The sequence below is a fragment of the Botryllus schlosseri genome, chromosome 2 (genome assembly GCF_051294905.1).
Source record: "Botryllus schlosseri isolate E-star chromosome 2, Bs_hap1, whole genome shotgun sequence".
Taxonomy (NCBI): Eukaryota; Metazoa; Chordata; class Ascidiacea; order Stolidobranchia; family Styelidae; genus Botryllus; species Botryllus schlosseri.
In genome coordinates, this window is record NC_137237.1 from 7,190,575 (window position 1) to 7,205,493 (window position 14,919).

At 40.9% G+C, this 14,919-nt stretch overlaps 1 long non-coding RNA gene across 1 annotated transcript in view; it reads right to left on the reverse strand.

Moving 5' to 3' along the window:
- The window catches only part of LOC145456345 (uncharacterized), a 126,389-nt gene that overhangs the window by 84,618 nt on the left and 26,852 nt on the right, over positions 1-14,919 (reverse strand). The gene's annotated exons all lie outside the window — the stretch shown is intronic.

Genomic DNA, 14,919 nt, shown 5'->3' on the forward strand with positions numbered 1-14,919 from the left:
TAAAGGCTATGGCAGTAGTGCGAATCATAACAAATTGAAATACAACAAGGGGCGTCCAAGTTTAGCTTTACACCTATGAATGCAGTAACAATATCGTAGAAATATAGTTCCTAGTATTGAAAAGTGTAGTGTGGTGGTTTTGTCTTGTCAGTAAAATTATGTCTGAAATCATCAAAATACCTTCGAAGAAACGAGGGAAAGATTTCTGGAACCTTTTGGGTTCGCCTTTAAAATGAATAACCAATCTTTGTCTTAATGGCATTGAACTTTCCGATTGAATTTCTTTCAATTTATTGCTGTGAAGTAGGGTTTTCTGTAATGGTATCTATCAAAACGAAATCAGTTTGCGATTGACAATTACATGAGAGATGCTGTCCTACCCTTTTTCTCTAATTTGACCACTGGATAACACGAAAACAGCATCAGCGTTCCCATTGACTTTATATTATTGACTTTATATTTTTAACGGGCAATTCAGTGTACATTATGACGTCATCTTTGTGCTGTTATAAAATTATTCGAGAATAAGCTGCAATTTGTTATTTTTTAAAAGGGGTAATTGCACCTCGTCCTTTTCTTCTTGGGGGTAACGATATGAAAAAGGTTAAGAACCACTGTGTTAGAGAGAGATAGTGTAGTCTGTAGTAGTTATTCGTCCGGCTTCTCGAGCGGTATGTCGTGGGTTCGATCCCCGGCCGGTTCATACCAAAGACTCGAAAATTGGTATCCGCATCTATTCTGCTAGGCGCTCGGCAATCACGGCTAGCATGGAGGAGAAAAGAAAACGAGGGCGCAGCCCGCAGACTAGATGACCTCATGGGGCCGTATCGCAACTCCATCGTCAAAGCATCTCGATGGTGCAGGCGAATAAAAATACCATCTCTCTCAGTGCGGCAATAGTTTACGGCGCTATTAACAGTGACATAGAATGTTAACATGGAATGGCAACGACCGATTTTGCAGCTTTGTTCCGCTTCGCTGAGTCTGTAGTCAGAACTGTTTTGCGGAAGCGACTGTACGATCTCGATCTGTGGATATCCAGAGGGCAGAATTCACTGAAGCTGGTCTTGATCGAAAGCTACTGTCGCACTGATTCCAAAAATATAAATTTAAATATGGTCAGGCCCGGACTTTGACGAAAAATCACTCTCAACATCTGAAATCTGCATTGTTCAGAACAATCAGATGACTGCAAAACAATGCTATTGCGGCTCCCCGACTGTTTGGATAATGCCGATATTTCATACTTGGAGGGCGGATACTGGGTGGATCAGTACCTGATCATATTTTAATTTATATTTCCTGTTCAATGTCTGGTATTCGCTGCAGCCGATATGACTATATTTTCTAAAATATGCACATTTTCTCTTAGCCTACTAATCATATTTTAACGCAGGCCTGCAGCGACAAGAAAATTTTCAAGTTCAACAAACAAGCAACGAAATTATTTTGGTCCCCTTCAAGCTCCTCCCGATTGGAGGATGGGGGGGGGGTAGGATGCGACAGTTACGACCCTCGAAAATCCTATGACTCTTCTGTATACTTCCGCAACTGTTCCACTCATGTCGCGAAAATCAATGAACCAGTCCACGCATAGATGTTGGTACTACCAGTCCGTCAACTCGCGATCGTCGTGGTCCTTGGGTTGTTGGAATGCGCCAGGTTTCAATTTTTATTGATTCTAGAAATGTACAACATCGAAAAGTAGGAAAGCTGATGATCATCCCAGTAGAACGGCGTGACAAGCGAACTCTTCATGACCTGATTCGCGCCGAAGTAGAACTGGGCATACCGTACCGATACCGATACCGATACCGATGAATGACCCGATTACTATGGTCTGAGCAGTATCGGATATCATCACGATCAAAGGTGGTCAGTAACGAAGTACTTCTACTTTTTTTAAGTACTCAAGTATTTTTCGTCTACTTCTAGTACTTACTCAAGTAGAGCTAATTTCTGCTACTTATACTTCTACTTCATAGAACTTTGTGATCTACTTACTTACTTTTCGCTATTTTCCGTTTGTCAAGTAGAAGTAGTTTAATCCTCCAATCAGGAAGATAGCCTGACGAATTTCGGAGCTGTTTTCACGGAGTATCAACAATTAATTTTCAGAAAAGTTGACTAAAGCCCAGAATTTTCGTCGTGCTTCGTGCACGGTGGGTGGATATGGAGTGACCAATATGATTTCACGAAAGTATTGGTGAATATAATTTAGGTAGCGGGTTGCGTGGTTCCGTTCATACCGCATTGTCGCCCATATGAAATATTTCATCGCAGTTTATATGGTCCATCATAACGTTTGAAACGGATGTTTCGCTATCTAGCATTTACTTATCATATCGTAGTTTAGCAGTCCAGCATGGCGTGTCCTGATCTGGAACAGTGGGCTCTGAATTTTTTTTAGCTTTTGACCTGTTTTAGCATACAACCTTCGAAACTTTCTGGATTAAAGACATGAAATACATTTTCCGCTTTTAGTAGTAGTATTTATATTTGACTTTCAATTCCCAGTATCATACTTTACGTTCTAATTAGTATCAGTTCTTTTGTCTCGAGAACATACATGTTTGAGTATAAAAGCAACTGTAGTGATGCCTTTAATTTCCAGAAAAAAAGCTACACAATATGGCATTTTACGATCCACCATATTTTTGTTATTAACGTTTATTAATCGCGCAAAGTGTTTACACCGTGTCCGATACAACTTTTCCGTATTGCTCGCCTTATTATATGGGGGAGGATGACATACCATGATATTTTCTAAAACGTGCTGTTCGAGTAAACAGAGGATTGGTATCGTATTTCCATATCAATACTATCATTTTCAGCCCATTATGCGGACGAGCGCTTATGCTGTCGAAAATTGGATACCTCCTGATATGGATCTATATGAATCAAGCTCTGCACCTTTCGCATAGCTCAATTTGCAGCTTTTGACAATCAATGCGCACGATCTACAATCGTTTTCACAACTACTTACTTACTCGAGTAGATTTAAAGCCAGTCAATTCTACTTCAACTTCAAGTAGTTTTAGGTTGCTTTTGGCAGAAATTCTTCTACTCGTACTTCAGTAGATTCGCCTGTAGCCAAAGCATCGGAGGTAAATTTGTGTTCCTTCCCCCATGTGTGACTATTTCTTACGGCGGTAAGAGGCCCGGAAAAAGACTCAACAAAGGATCATATGTGATATCGAGAAGAAAAAAAGTAAAAATAATAATATTTAACGAAGACAGCCTATCCAACACTGTTACATCGGCCAATTGGCCCAAGTCGTTTTTGATTAAAATACCATAATAGGTAAATGCAACATCCCTGCCGGTCACCTGCATCGCATTGAACACTATGTGTCTTGAGCACATCAGAATATAAATGATTACGATTATTGCGATTCACGTCGTGTTCGTGTTTAGTATAGGTCTACTGTAATGCAGCATTCTATGAATTATTCAATAAACTATTTCATCGTGGTATTACGTAGCCTACTTTGTTACGATCAAAACGCACGATTTTGCATTAAATACGACTTTTCGTCCAATTCGATTTTCGGTCAGTTTCAATCAACAATTAGGACACCCAAAATGTAACGGCGTGCCCTCTGCTTCGGATATGTTATACATTGGGATAAGTATTACATCAAGATATTAACGATAACATGAAAAAGTTGGGAAATTGCGTACTTTTTAAATATCAAAATGCACAATTTTGCGTCAAATACGACATTTTGTCCAATTCGATTTTCGGTCAGTTTCAATCGAATTGAATGTAGAAAAGATTGGTCTTGTTTTTTTTCTTCATGTGGATATCTGGGTACTTCACCTGATTGAGTGATTCTATCTGAGCAGACCTCATCTGCAGTTGGTGTGCTTGTGGTAAGGTGCCCCTGGAAATATCGTAACAACATAAGTAGTTATATAGATCGCTCGTGAGGTGGGTGGGCTCTTATGGGTGCGGTCGCACGGTGCCGAGAAACCGGGGGTGGCACGGTGACCCTTATCTCTTATGGGTGCGGTCGCACGGTGCCATTGTGTCTTATGGCTGCGGTGGCATGGTTACCTTTTCGGGTATAGGCTGCGGCGGCACGGTGTCGTGAAAACTTGTGGTGGCATGGTTACCTTTTCAGGTATAGGCGCGATGACATGGTGACCTTTCGGGTATAGACTGTCGATGATTTGACTAACGTTGCGGGTATAGGCGCGGCGGCATGGTGTTGAATATGTATCTGGTATAGTAAATAGTGACGTCATTGATTCTTAGTTAATGTGTATATTCCAAATTATTATATATGACCGACTCGAGTTAATCCTAACGTTTACGGCGAGCGCGACTTTAGTATATCGTTATTCTTATGGACGCGGCGATGATTCGTACTTTCGGGTATAGACCGCGGGTGGTATGTCGTACTTTCACCAAAAAGGGTGTGAAATAGTTTGCTAAATCTAGGAATCAGTCGCTTGGTATTAGTTTACCACAGAGCCGGCGTAGACGGTGATTCGAATACCAACAATAGCCGCGTTCACATACTAACACTTCAAAAAGATGTGAAATATTTGTAAAATCCTACGAGTGCTGACAGGATAACACATCAGACACATCTATCCCTCGTGGTTTGGTGTTACAGAGGTAGGAATCACGCACAAGTAATATTTTAGTAATTAGTTTGTCACAGAGCCGGCGTAGACGGCGATTCCAATACCAACAATAGCCGCGTTCACATACTAACACTCCAAATAGGTGTGTAATAGTTTGCAAAACCCCGCGATCGCTGACAAAATAATGTCTCGGGCGACATGATAACGTTACAGGTATAGGGATCGCTCACACGGTTTCACATGAAGACGCCGTAGTTTAGTCGTGACAAGTGACCGATAGTGTTCTAACTCAAGTCTTTCCTCGCTGCCGATTGATTCCTACGTAACCTGAATAGTACGCCGACTTTCAGATCGGATTATTCGCACCTTCCATACCGCTGTTTCGCACCTACAGAATAGTCTGCTGTTCACAGTCGCGACAAGAATCACAAGTATACACATTTATACATTCATTCATTTCTGTGAAATCAAACTCTTCACAAAAGCACGCACAATCGTATCATTAACTTTTTTACCATCACCAAAATAATTCAAGTATTCCTTGGCTGAAAATCCTTGAGTCCTTATTATCAAAAATGTTATGGTGCGGTGTCGGAATCCATTCGCAGGATGTACTAAAGGTAAATTCAGATAATCCAGAATGAAATATTTGGACTTTGACATAGTCTGAATTGAAATAGATTGACAATCATGACTACCAACTTTGATCCAGTCACATTTCAAGATTATACTTTGAAACAATCCTTGAAACTGACAACTCTATTCACGATTCCGTTTCCGTTTGTAAAATAGAGTTTCAGAAATACTATCACTATGACAATTCAACATTTTAACATCTTGCCATGCACAAAAGAGTAAAATACAAAAACCTTGGTAAGTCAATCCGTTTGTAGTAACTCACCAAACCAAAACAAAAAGTCTCCGTATGAAAAGTAGACAAGACTACGCGAGTAATCACTACAACCCACAAACATACCAACTCAGTTGTATCCATATCCCATCTTTTTTATTCAACTGCAAGATGAAGTAATTGCTACTTGGCGCGCGACTTGAGATTAACATGTGTTTTGAATAAACGACATTTGAAAGTCTGACCAACGTAGTTAAGAATTCATTTCTTACGATCAAACGCCGGTGTTACATTGAAAGTTATCATACTGTAAACATAAGGATTGACACAGTGATTTGACATGTGGCGTGTATTTTCTAATGCTCGACCATGACTTGATTATTAAATTATTCACGGTAATTAGACTCGGTGTTTTGGTAAAGGTTATTATGACAGCAACAAACTTTTCACTACCATGGTTATTAAAACATCAATTTGTAAAGCCAGACTTACATGTGCGAAATGTTCTTGATTTGGAAATTATTCCGGATTGGTACAAAACAATCGTTGTATTGCAGACGACAGAAATACTTTAGAAATGCAATCGTTTACAATAATTAGGACTAAAGATGAAACAACAATGTCGGTATTATTACATTCAACAACCAGTACAATTATTAAAATCCATCGTTTGCGATAACCGGTGCTAAATATGTAATAATTCCATTATTCATACATTGAACACCCGATACAAAATGCTTTATTATCGCAATTCGTAACGAGTAATTGAAACGACTACGTGTGGAGTTAGTATATCACAATATCGTTACTATTGAATCCAACAATTGATACGATTTATTGTCGGAATTTGTGACAGCGAATTGAAACATCCATACCTTACAGAGTGTGAAAATATCACTTTTGGTATCGAGTACCAGTAGAAGCGGGTGAACAATACTTAATTCGTGACTCGTCGTTGTACTTGCTGAATGTAAAAAATTACAAGGTTACACTCTAAGACCTTGATCAGCACAAGAGCAATTTGGAATATCATTAGGCCTACTGGCTGCAACGTATTCTACTAGACAAAACTCACAGCAATAATAAAATCAAAATATGTGCTACACTGAAATCTACAAAATGTGTTTGTATTGTTGTTAGTGATCATACATTATCATTTGAATCTTCTAAAGTAATTGTAATCATAAAACCAAACTACTGAAAGTCATTACCACCACAAAAAACGATTTCTATGATATTCACCAAACACATCCTAATTCAGTATGCAGAAATTATTTGTAGAGTGCATACCGACAAAGAAATCAGGAACACGACCAACACCGAAAATGATAATTGCGTTTCGCGTTACTATTGATACAAGTTCATTTCTATCGGGCGAAATAAATGCCATCACAAAACTCGGAGCATGCAAAGGTCTTGAATGATGTGAATTTCGATTTGTGTCTTATGATACCAGCAAGCATTTTAGAAATATTTCCATTTGTTAAACCAAAGTCGTACGTCCGATTAATAGTTGATTGGAAACTTGATCACGTACCTCAATCATTAGGTGTACTAGAAATATTTGTAAAACACACTCTGATAAAGAAATCGACGACAAGATATCCTACACCTAAATCTGGTAAAACCATTTGGCACTTTTTGTTCGTTAGTATAGTATCCATTTGAATTTTTCCATTTCCTCTCGTCAAAGTAGATGTAATCATAGTCACTAAAGAACTTACTTGGACGTGCTTGAATTCTAGACATAGTTCTGATTTACCCGACACAAGACCCAAGGACAACCCTAGTTTCAGCCGAGCACAGATATCCAAAATATCACACACTTCGCTATTCCTAGAGCGCAAACACCTGATACAAAATATTCCTTGTTGTGTTGTCACGGTATCATCTTCACAATATCACACACAATACGAATGATGGGTATGTGTAACATATTGTCGACTTGAATCACACCAACCTGGAAGATTATTTACTCACTTTTTACATAACGGATATTGATCAACATCACGTCATCGGTGTGTATCGGTTTTCTAGATACAAACTATATGCTAGTGTAGCGGAAAATAATTTAGTGTAACAAAAACAATTCTCACTCTCTTGACTCATGAAAACAACAGACGAGTCTTCCTTCAATATTTTGTTTGTGTCAACTAGTTGCTTTGTATGATACGACCGATATCCCCGCGACTTTTTCAGATCGCAATATGAAAGATATTTACATCACACAAAATATTCCACTCGATATTCTCATACTATACTGAACCGTGGAATGATTGGTCAGACTCTACAAAATGCCGAGTCTCACATCAAAACAACTAGAAGGTGGAACTATATTAAAAAACGTCGCTAACCTTTGCGCACCAGCTGTAAATCACACAAGCAACAAGTTTCAAGATTCTGGTTATCGAAAAAACGTTAAAGTGTTTCTCCTGCACCAAGTCGTTATGTTGACGAAAGCGTATATTGTAATATTAAGATCGATTTGCATTCGTTGGTCGCAAACTGCCACTACGCTAAATAATTATTTTTCACTCAAAAGCATACTTGTCACCATTCGTTTTCATCAAGCACGAGTTCAAGAAACCTGCTACGTCATGAATAGTTATTTTTATGTTGTGTAAATAGGTAATAATCAATTTTAGTAACACTATATCAACATCATCGAGTTGTGTGAATAGATTTACATGTGGTCTTGTGGTTTTAATCGAAGTACACAGCACGGTCTAATGTAGAGTCATCTCTATTGTACAGCAACTCGGTAATCGAAATGCATTAAAATTTAAACAGCAATCTTGTTTCGTCACACCAAAAATATGTTCACTGTCGCGATACTCTGCACAAGACGTGCAAATCCTTTTCACACTCGTAATAGTATACCAACGTCAAGCGATAACGTTTAACAACACCAACGACACTAAACATACGATACCTACCCAAGTAAAATTACCATTTTCACCTGGAGGTCTGCCGTTACCAGAGTAAAAAATACCATTGTCCTTTGGAGATTTATCGTTTACTCAGAGTAACAATACATTTTCACCTGGGGGTCTATCGTTTCCTAGAGTAACAAACCCCTTTTCACTTGGAAATCTATTTTTCCCCTGGGTGACAAACCTTTTTCACTTGGAAATATATTTTTTCCCGGGTAACAAACCTTTTTCACTTGGAAATACATTTTTTCCCTGGGTAACAAACCTTTTTCACTTGGAAATATATTTTATCCCTGAGCAACAAACCATTTTCACTTGGTGGTCCGTCGTTTACCCGAGTAAAAATATCATTTTCTTTTGGAGATCCGGCGTTTACCCAGTGTAACATTACATTTTCACTTGGAAAAATACTTTTACCTAGAGTAACTAATCATTTTCTTTTGGAAATATATTTTCTCCTGGGTAACGAACCCTTTTCGTCTGGAAAACTATCATTTACCTGAGTACCAATACCGTTTTCACTTGGAAATCTATCTTTCCCTGGGTAACAATATCATTTTCGTTTTGAAAACTGACAACCACACCAGACAATTTGATATTTTTGTATATTGTTACAACGCGCAGTGACAAAATATACAGTAGGCCTATACACCAACAACGACTCCGATACATTTGTCTAATCAAATATTCACTTGCTCTGATGCATCCCATCAAAATCATTGGTTAACCACATACAATGTGCTGTTGTACATCGACATGTATGTTTTGGAAAATTGGACAATAGGCTTCGATATGTCCGTGATGTCCAGGTTCGTGCTTTGGATTTTCCAGAGTCAAAATGTCTGAATAAAACACCTCCTCGACTTTGGTAACTGGTTGATACACGGATAATGGTGTTCGGAAAACGGATGAATTTATGTTCCCCATCGCCCTAACAACTCCGGGTTACTTGTGAGTTTCCTCACGTTGTAGGCATAAATGAGATGCTGATCGACATTACAATCAATGCATATAAATCCGACACGAGACTGCGGTACCGGTCAAAGGTTCTATCGTGTGGACATTGGAATTTTCGCCAAGAGGACCGCCTTAAAACCCCCGTCCGTCCAATCTGCAGTTTTGTTCGGACTAGGAAGCGTTTTCCTCTTAACTTCACCCCGTATCCACACACCCGGGTCGAACGAATGACCAGTCTCCGATTTCCCGCATCCCAATTCCATATACAATGAGAGGTGTCGTATAATTGCACAAAATCGGTGATAATTTCTCAGTAATGTGGGACATATAACCATGATTAGCGCGAGGTGATCCCATAAGGTATATAGTGCTAGACGAATTCAACGATTGTGGGATAAGTTAATTTGATCTGTGCACAAGATGAATCCCATATTAACGAATTCAAGCAAAGGATACCTATGACCTAATTCACATTCGACCATATCTTAGCGTAATATTTTGGTTGGGAATCATAGGTTAGAGACACGGGTAACGCGTATCGAATGTAATGCGCTCATATATTCATTCCTTTCAGAAAAATTAGCGCCGGCACGCTGTGCAATGGTTAACAGTTGTTCATGTATGCCAGAATGAAATATGTAGTATGTAATGCGCTTCATTTTGTTAACAACCAAAGTCATTTGCCTCTGCGCGTCAATCATATATTGACTCAGAAAAGCTGAGCTATCATTTACTGACGGCGCGACACAATTTTGAACGGGAAGGCGATATGATTCTTGCGGGTCGACAGTAGTCGGGTCGTCGGCCCTGTGCTCTGGTTGCCCCGGCAGTCCGGAGAAAATGGCGTCGTTATTTTGACCAATTTTATCAATTTGATTAACTGGAGCTTCGCCTAAATACGTAGGCTCGTTTATGGCACAGCTGATAGGAAAGGCGTGCCTAATTCTTTCATCGGCAATACCGGGTAAAGTACCGGCGTGCTTAACATCTTTAGCGTGCCCGATTTCAGAGTATAGTACCTTCTCAGCTGGTAGCATATTTTTACTCGCCATTTAGACACTTTAGTAAACACTTGTCTATGGCAACATTGAATATGTAACGACAATATAACAATAACACTTCCAAAATCATTAACACATACACAATTCAATAGGGTCAGCTGTCATGAGTTTTCAACAGAAATTGAGAATTAAAAACGTGTACCGTGTTCGTCCGTGTGGGTGTAGAATGTCCTTGTCGTCGATAGCAAACGTCCGTCCTAGTATTGAAGATGTATATCTCACGACTGACTCGGCGGCGCCATGCGGGATTTAAGGCTTAATGTCTCTGGTGATCTGTATTAGAAGCGTAGCTAACCTAATACACTACAAAAAAAAATTAGACAAGTTTGGTCTCAATGTCTCAAATCGATTTTTTAGCAGAAAAAGTCTTAAAGACAAATTAGTCTTACCAAGTACTTTATGTCTCAAAAGTAAGCCAGAAATTGATCGAAAATGGTAGCAGTGCCTTGGGGGCATCCTTTTCAATGTTAGGGGTCTGAGCGGAGGAGGGGAAGGATGAGAGAGACCAGAAATTGCAGTGTTGAGATGATCCTGTACTAAGTTTACAAGGTATTCACTAGATATAGTTATCAAGGTACATGCCACTTACTACTCACGTATACCATTCAGATCAATATATATATGGTTGTCTGAGTCGAAAATAGCATTTATGGTGAGTGGGTGGTAAAATGAGACCAAATCAACCTCATTTCTTAAATTTGAGACCAAATTTGTCTAATTTTGAGACCAAATTGTCTAATTTTTTTTTGTAGTGTACGTATATAACCAACGACTGCCGAACGAGCAGACGCGAACGAAACGATGAAGCTCTCGGCGACGGCCGACGCCGGTCGGGGCACGGCTTTCTGTGCTAGTGTTCGTCGTGACCCGGGCCGTGGCGCCGACCCCGGAAGTGGCCGACCGATCCGAATCGGTTCGCGGGGCGGAACGTGTTCGCGCGTTGACCGGCGCGCAAGTTCCGGATCCGCGCGAGACGGCTGCGTAAACGACCGGTTTTCGACGGCGGGGCGGCTCGATCGAGCTGTGCAAAATTAACACTTCTACTTCCTAAAGCCGCGTTTCGCGGAGCTAGCAAGACCCGCAGCCCCATCTGACCCGCGATCGTCTGAGGGGCAGTTCAGACCTGTTCAGGCGATGACCGCAGCCCGGTTCTGCCACGTCGCCAACCAGTACTACAACGCGGCAAAAGCCCATTTTGATCGGCCCTCGCTCGCCACGGGGGAGAGCGATAGCCTGAGCGTCGAGCGCCGCGCTGGAAATTGGGACTCTAAATTGAAAGAGCGATAAGCTTTTAGAAACGACGGGTCATAAGTAGACGACAATGTGTATTGGGCTTCGAGTCGTGTCGAGTGTTCGATTATCAATGAGAACGGCGTGGAAAGTTGAAATGTATACAAATTACACATGTAGAGTGGCCACAGCGAATAAAATGTCAGTTTCGCATCGGATTAAATGTAATTGCGACAGGACAGGTATATTTTTCGAGCGTACCCGTTTAATTGCGCATTTTTGATGATAATTCTGGGGTGATCCACCGATCAAGGATAATCCCGGAATTATCAGAGATTTATCAAAGAAAAATTGAAATCACTCCACTTCTACGGCTTGGAATTCAAAATGCTTGGAATTCAAAATTTTCATGCTGTACTAAATCCGCGAATATTGGTTAGAATGAATTCGAATCTGGTGTACGTCGTTTTATCGATTTAATCACGTAACCAGCAAGATTCAGAAATAAAGGTTATTTTTCAACAGTCCTATTGCGCATCCATTGTCACTGTTGCCGCGGCTCGACCACGACTTCACAGATATCTCATATACAATGACGCACCCCGCTTCGTATGCCGCAACGCGTTGGGAAATTACTTCGAAACTATAAATTAACTCTTAGCGACATCATCATTGGTTTATTAGCAATTTTATCAGTTCAATACACCACAAAAAATGCGATACAATGAATAGACAGGAAGATGTCGAAGCGACTTGGATTTGTCAATGGAATCGGACACCCACCTTGGCCTAGGCGTAGTAAAGAGGAGGCATGCACACTGAATGAAAGTAAAGAATACAGTATAGAAAAAGAAAGCGACAAGAAATAGGGCGGCATGTCATGGGAAGCGAGATCGATAGGTCAGTCGTGGTCCGGTAATCTTGAGGATGGACTGTATTTATTTAGTAGTAATTGCTTGTATTTCGACTTGAATGTGGACATGCTCGTCGACTGTCGGATGGCCGGCGGGATACTGTTCCACACATCAGGTCCGGCATATTTGATGGAGCGATGATCTTTTCGGTCGATCATATGATATTTGGACGACGTGGACGCGCGTGTGTTGTACTTGTGCGCTTTTGATTCAGAGGTAAAGAAGTCACTGAGATATTCGGGGCAACGACCGCAGTGAAACTGATACATAAACTTGGCGATTTCTAGTTTCCGCATATCTTCTATGTTTAGGACGCCGAATCTCTTCAGCAGCGACTTATTGGATGAGCAGCCAGGCCCCTTTGGGGCCCTAGCTATGATTCGGAGCACTTTATGCTGTAGTTTCTGCAGTGGCTTGAGTGCAGTTTTACTGGCAGCCCCCCAACAGTGGATGCCATAATGTAACTTCGACAGGATCGTCTAATTTCAGTACGCTAAGAAATCATGTATCACTACACGATTAGAATCTTTAAAATTGTTACTCTGTTCATTTTTGAGTGCCCGTGCCATTGTGTTCGCCCGGCCCCAAACTACGAGCCCGCTCGCGGACGGCGGGAACCGCGGGATTATGCGAGAGACCTCCAGCGGATGACGCGAGCGTGCGAACTCGAATTGCCGCGTATCGTCTCCCGCTCTCGAGGGCGTCGTGGCCTAATGGGTATAAGCACTGTGCTTGCCTCGCCGCCACGCCGCGCCGGGGCTCGAATCCCTCCCACCAAAGGCGAAAATGAAGAGCGAAAAAGTATACGGAATGGTTGCGCCCAAAGAATGTAGAAGGGCAAGAAGTGCGAGGTCATTGTTGCGTCATGCCACTGTTACGTTGCGGCATCCATTTTGGTCTCAAAAGACCACAAAAACAGCCTGAACCTATGTGTGAGGCTGTAGTTTTCGTTCATATTGGCAGTGATATTTATGGGATTACGCCCGCAACTGGTATATTGGACATAGAAACCAAGGTGAATTTATGTATTTTCGTTGTCTGCTGGTCGTTTTTATTTCAGATCACCCCGGACTACCACAGCAAAATGCATTTCTGGGCTGCATCAACGAATTGTAGGCCTACATATGGCGATATATTTAGAATCTCAACCTAAAGGCTTCTTGTGAGAATTGTATCCTGTTGAAGCAGGAGATGGAGCTAGTAAGATTCAATATGGCCAATAGAAACTTGCCGCATACATACTGTAACAGGATAGACCACCCAATACGATATAAAGTCACCCATCTTACAATTTGCAGCTACAAGGCCGGTGTCAGGAGAAAGATGAAGAAATTGCGCGTTATTATTATGATTAAAAGTTTATAGAGTGGCCCTTATCACCTGTTTAGGTCTTGTGTGCCACGGAATACAGTGCAAAGAAATTCAGGGAGAAAGACGAAGAAATTGCGCGCGCGGTTGAAATCGCTGGTAATGCGAAATCATTGTGAAATTAATTGTAGCATTTTGACGATACAAATACACAATGAAAACCATACAAGATACCCGAATGTGATTAATAGCGGAATTGCACAATTTATGATCGTTTTGGAACTTGGATGTAAGCTCGGATAACAAGGAACAGATGGAGGAGGATAGGAAGGTTTTTTCAACAAGGATCAGATTCAGGCTTTGAAAAGAGAAGGGCAGGCCTCTGGATGCAGATGGGCCGGTGATACATTTATGTCAGCACTGAAAATCAGGTTTTCATTTGGAAAGCATGGGTAGTTTTTGAGCTCCAACAGTGCTTCTATATCGAATGTAAACATTCGATGGTGTAGATATCTGAGTAAATCCTCTGATACCACGAACATTTTTATTAATTTTTTAATATGTTCTCGGCAAAAAATCACAAACAAAATATGCGACGGAATCCGACCCGAATACGCAGAAATACAACAAAAACAACCGCCGATACCCCTGTCCGCCCGCGACAAACGCGACTACACGCGCCCCAATACGGACCGGGACGGGGCTCGTTCACTTGAGGACCAATTCTACTACATCCTTATGGAGAAAATTGATTTTTGGTCCGAAAGTGAACGAGCCCCGTAGGTTCGTCAATTAGATTAGCGGACCTGGACGCCTCTGCATTACCTTTTTCCTAGAATTCATGATCATTTCCTATAGAGAAAGGTTCAAGCGGGTATTTATGTTAAAAACAATTTGTTTTTCTCGTATAATATCAGTTTCAATATGTATATTTCCATCACAGTCCCGTGAATTCAATAAATTCATTTGCGCATATAGAAACTGGATTTTTGACGGTCCGGAGTTCGTGGACGGGTTTTAGCTTCGAGCTATACACTACAAAAAAAAATTAGACAAGTTTGGTCTCAATG